Source organism: Brassica napus, unplaced genomic scaffold, assembly GCF_020379485.1.
Source record: "Brassica napus cultivar Da-Ae unplaced genomic scaffold, Da-Ae ScsIHWf_1512;HRSCAF=2109, whole genome shotgun sequence".
Taxonomy (NCBI): domain Eukaryota; kingdom Viridiplantae; phylum Streptophyta; class Magnoliopsida; order Brassicales; family Brassicaceae; genus Brassica; species Brassica napus.
In genome coordinates, this window is record NW_026014928.1 from 81,249 (window position 1) to 87,500 (window position 6,252).

A 6,252-nucleotide genomic window follows, 5' to 3' on the forward strand; every position below is an offset into this window, starting at 1 on the left:
TCTTAAGGAATCCTACCTTGACTTACACTGAGTCCAAGCTGATCCATCTGATCACAAGCCCACTCATGTACTAGCCATGTAGCGTCTCCCTTAGACTAACATGAACATTGCATATGCTCACTTGTTTTGAACGGCAACCAAGGGATAACATTTACCTCCAAGAGAGTGCTGCACGTTTCTTTCAACTTAAGCCACTCTCTGGTCCATGTTACTTCCTTTGTCCAGGTCGTCCATACAAAGATCTTGCATTGCTCCATCATCCAATCCGTCCATTATTCCCAAATAACTAGATAAACTAACCTTTATGTTTTCAGGGTCTTGCCGTGGAAGAGTGTATCTTGGCTAAGCCGGCTCATCTTGAAACTTCCCCGTTCACAAGCATGAAGCCCAAGCTTACCTCAACTCTCACTTGGCTCACCACAACTAAGGTTCCAAGTCATCTCAGTTTTCAGAAATAATTTCGGTTTGGAACTCAACATCTTTGAGCACTGTCCGTAACAGGATCAAGCATGCTCTGATACCAACTTGTAAGACCCGATCCCGGCCGACTAGGCCGCGGTCGATGCCTCACGTCGCTCGGTCCATACCCAGACCGAACCTCTAAAAATTTTGCCCTTTATTTAAAATATCGCCCATTGGCGAGGACTAATTCAGATCTTAGCTCAAGACTACCTTAGTCATTCCCTAGCTTAGATCATTTCGACTTATGCACAGCGGAATAACATCTATCATCCATTGGACTAAATCCAATCTAACACTTGTCTGGTCAGATCACCTCAGCTACTGGTCAGTAAACACAACTGCCAGCTAGCTCCAGGGTCGATCCTGAACCTAGACCAAGTCATACAATCAGAGGTTCCGTTCCCCTAAGCCATTCTATCTAGATCTATGCAACATTGCTAGATCATACCTTTGCCACATCCACGGAGCTTGTTAGCTCATCGGCCCAGCTACACTAGCTGAATGAACTCATAAACCAGCTGATCGAGCTGCGAGGTAGCCTTGCCCAGCTCCCCGTCCACTCGTCCAACTCCCTTATCAACTGCATAAACTCTTCCCTTGGGTACTTAGTCATTCAGCCAACCATCCCCACAGACATAAGTAACCCTTGAGAAGTCTTCAACTTATGATACCAAGTCCAGCTCATGGACTAACAATGCCCATCAGATCCTGAGTCAATCAACCAACCACCCCACATGACTCAGAACTGATGAGTCTTCATACTTCCTAATCAGTCATGGAACCATGTCCCACTGAACCTGATTAGTGTCGCTCTTACCACCGGTGCATCCTTCGATCAATCAGATCAGACACCTTGATCCATCATCCAAGGATCAGGTCGTCCATCCTTGCCCATGATCAGATCACACACGGCCTGCCTTACCAACACCATGGTTGATAACCAGCAATTCCTTATGATAAATATCATAAGTGACAATATGTTCCAGCACACAAACATATGGTCAGATATCCTAACACAAGGATCTGACCCCAATATGCCCTCAGGTGCAATTTCGACCCCAAGCAAACTTGCTCCAAAAATCAATTAAAATTCATGACAATTCATGATAAATCATAACTAAGAGAATTGTCCAATCGGATTTCCCAGAACCGGCCTCCAGCCCCTAGATCTCGGCCAAGATCAGCCAAACCGGCCCAAGGGACCATCTCTAAATCAATCCCTAAAAACTCATTAGGATTCATGATAATTCATGATAAATCTTAACTAAGAGAATGGTCAAGTCAGAATTCCAAGAACCGATCTCGATCCTATAGATCTTGACCTAGAACAGCCCCACCGGCCACCTTGACCATCTCGAAATCAATTAGATAAAAATCCCCAAATACCATGATAATTCATTATAAATACCCACTAAGAAGAATCAATCATCAGATCCCCTCAAGCCCTTCAGGAACTATGAGATCCGATCATACCTTCCAAACCAAGGCCATGGAGGATTTCTCCTAACCGGCCAAGGCCATGGTTTAGTGTCATCAAGTCTGATCCAACAGACTACACCATAATCATTCATAATATATATATTCCTCAAGGACGTGCCATACTTGGCCATGATCAATTCCTCAGTCAACAGAATTGGAATTAAAAAGGTAATCATAAAACCGGTTACCTTATACATGATCTGATTAGATCATGTGTCTTCCCTTATCATGGACGGCCATGCTCCTCCAGGGCACGCCTCCATCATTGTCCTATAACATACCTCCAGTATTGATAAGATCTATTCAAGGGTCGCACCAACTTCCCACCCATGGAACTTCCATGAAACCAGTTTCTACACTGCATCCGCCTTCAAGGCTGTCTTGGCCTGTAAGAGTGGAGTCTGGCCTTCTCCCTTCTCTCCTGGTTATTTGCGTGTGTTCCCAAGACACAGAGGAAGCCCAGGATGTGATCATCCATGATCAAACATCCTCACAGGGTCGTCCATCACTTCCCCCTTCAGTGCCCATGAAACTGCCTTTCTACACACATCTGCCCTTAAGGCTGTTCATGCCATTGAGAGTGGAGTCCGGCCTTCTCCCTTCCCTCCTGACCATTTGAGTGTGTTCCCAAGACCCAGAGGAAGCCTAGGATGTGATCATCCATGATCAATCACCATCAAAGGGTCGTTCTCAACTCCCCTTGTGATTGCCCACAAAACTGCCTCTTTGCTGCCTTCACACCACTCTTGATCTTGGATGGAGCAATCCGACTCTCTCGCTCTTTTTCTCTGGTTTTCTTTGTGTTTCAGGGTGTAGAAGGAAGCCCCTGGTGTGCATCTCTACGGCCTGGTCTTCCCACGATCAGAACAAGCCAGCAAGACCACACCACTCCACACGGTCCTCCTCTCTTAACCGCCGGTCTCTCTCTCTTTATCTTTCTGGTAAGATTTTGGCAGAGCTTTGCCAAAGGAATTTCGTGCCATTATCTGTGCCAGGGACTCTTTATTTATAGAGAAACTGAGCCCCAACTGCCCTGGAGAAACTGCCACAAGCAGTTAGAGAGAAAGGGCACAAAACTGCCCCTTTTGCACCTTTTCGGAAATAACTGCCCAACTGCTCTTCTCTCCTTTGGCTGTCCGAAAACTAGGCCCAGAACATCATCCTGAGTCCCTTGTCTGAGGCCAAGACCCACGGACCCTTGGTGGTTCATGTCAAAATCCCACCAGCCCATAGCCATCATTGACTAACCAACCGGCGCGGTAACTGCCCAGAACTGTCACACTGGTCCGAGCTTCCAACACTCCATCCAGCTGAGTTGAGCTGACTCCCAGCTGACCCAGCTGAGTGAGCTAGTAGTCCAGCTACCTGAGCTGGCCAAACTTGATGTGAGCTACACTGAGCTTGTCCGAGCTTCGCCCAGCTGACCGAGCCTCATTCTCGCATCGTCCAGCTGTCTCATCACTCGTCCAGCTTGCTCTCTTCATATTATTCAATCTTTCTAAGTCCCTTGGTCAATTTCCAGACCTAGACTTAGTTTTCCCATGATCCATTCTGATCACTCACTTCATCGAGCTTCACCTGGATCTTGTCCAGCTACCAGCTCGCTTGTCTTTAGGTCATATGACCTGACTGGCGCGTTTCCTCGCACCGCAGTCCGTCCGGACGATCCTATCCAGGATCGGGGACATGACAAAATGGCCGTGTGACCTGACTCACACCATGATCGATTGTTTTCATAGATGCGTAAGACTTGTTTGTGGCCGAGCTTGCTAAATATCATGCGGCTACATGACCACATTGTGAACCTAAATTTTAAATGACAATGTGACTCAGATATCGAAAAGGGACTTGGTGATACACCAAGGACAACAATGAGAATGAATTGGTACAGTATTCCATCATCTCATTGAAGGTCTAAAATCAGTACATCACTATGAAAATCCACTAGACTTTGGGAATGTTTTACAGCATAGAAATTACCACCAGAAAACGGTGTTGCTCCCAAAGGCTAGAAATGACTAGAAGAATTTAAGATTCTTGGATTACAAAGTCATGGATGAGTACAACTCAGTCTTGTTTAAGACAGTCTCGATGCTGAGACTTTGTGGTGAAGTAGTAACCAAGGAAGAGTTACTAGAGAAGTCCTATTCCACATTCCATGTGTTGAAAGTCATACTGTAACAGCAGTATAGAATAAAAGGCTTCGCCACTTATACTGATTTGATTACATGACTGCTTCTGGCCGAGGCAAACAACAAAGCTCCTGATGAAAATCAGTGATGCTAGACCAGCCGGAGTAGCAGCATGGCCGGAAGCCAATGAAGCTGAAATGAATAAGACTTCCGATTGTCTAAAAGACCGAATTTCGATACGACTAGTCTTATTGCTTTATGATTGCATTCGTGTTTGTTTTAAAGGATCATTCACGTTTCATATATAATAATAGAATTGGTCTTGAGTTTATTAAATCTTGCCTGATCTTACTTAAACATATGGATGTTTTAAAGAATTGCCTAAAGGGCATAAAACCAAGTAAGAAATCATGAACGGTATAGAAAGCCTAGTAGGAAACTATGGCTAAGGCATTTGCCTATAAGGCATTATATACACCCAAAGAAATGTGGTCCATTGAAGTTATAATGAATGGTTTCCAACTAAGAAACAATGGCCAAGAAAGGAAACAAAGTTCCTTCAGATCTTTAAGAATAAAAACGCCTAAGACATTTGAAAGAAAGTGGTCGAGACTATACCAATGATCTCTACTGATTTATACTATGCTAAGGATCAGTATGATAAGAGGCAAGAGATGTGGTGATCATATTGAGAAACACCACAAAATTTTTACACTATATGGCATGATAGGATTAGCCATCCTAGTATAGAACGTGATGCAAAAGATCAATATTGAAAAGGCACAGAGTTATCCCGAAAAGATCTCACGTTGTGAAACATGTACACATAGGGAAACTCATTTGGCTTAATTATCCCAAAGCACCACGACCTTATAGTATGGTCATGAGGGGGAGAGAGGATAAACCCATGATCAATACTACAAGTTCGTGTACTATGGTCTAAAACACCATTATATATGGCTCGGTCATTACTAGACCATAAAAGGGCCATTACCCGGCCAAAGAAAGACCATGATACAAACGGCCAAAACCAAAGAGGCATATGACTTGTCCATTACATGACTTGGCCGTGACTTGTCTGAGAAGTGCATGCTTGTCCGCACACAGTCCATGACTCGGCCAAAAGAAGCCGAAGAGACCATAAGAGACAACAGTCTGGCCGCAAAGGCCATAACCGGTCCGGAAAGGCCATTACCTATAAAAGGTTCGGCCATTACCTATATGCTTGGGGACATTATGAATATACATGTACAGAATGATAATAAGCATCAGGCCATATAAGTGAGCATAGATATTCCCATCTAAAGAATGAATACGGGTCATTAAAACCAGACAAACCATCTTAAGAGATTCTGAAATAAAACCACCACATACATATATGTGCCGTCTAAGATGGAACCTCAGAAGAGGATTGGGAATATATGTTGGATAGGAGTAATACTTTCTCCCACGAATTCAAAGAAAGCATGAGCCAAAACATGGGTGATTAAATAGTGGCCAAGTACGGATTGCATAATCAAATGGATCCGACTATCCAAACATTAAAGGAGAAAGATTATAAGCTGGATAAAGAAAGAGTAAAGGAATGATAAGAATGGTTTTAACCATCATTGTCTTGGCAAGATCCTCGGACTATACATTATGATATAAGACGTCCAAAGAAAGATAATATAAAGATAGCCAATTGAGAAGCTAATCGAAATGCCAGACACTGACCCGAAAAAGAATGACTAACCAGCTTAGCACCAAACGAAATTTAAAGTCCTAGAAGAGACATAATCAAGTTGCTATAGAGTCTATACAAGATAGACAAAGTGTTCCATAAGAAGTAAAGAAACTCGGATAGAAAGAAAAGGTGCATACACAGATCCGAAGTCATGATAAGAGAAACCATACCAGACATAGAGATAAAGGCTGGCCAGCTACACATCTAAGGTACCAAGCCAAGTAGTCTTGGGACGCCAAGCTGCTAGGTAACAAAGGTCCTGGATAATGAAATCTCAAAGTGATCAGATCATGTCTGGAACATAGTGGAATCACATGAAAGTGTCGACACACACATTTGTATAAAGATACATAAGAGAAAAGCACTTGAACATAAGCGAGGATCATATACCCACGAATGAGTACTCATCATACAATCATAGAATCATAAAGATTATAAAGAATAGAAAGATAA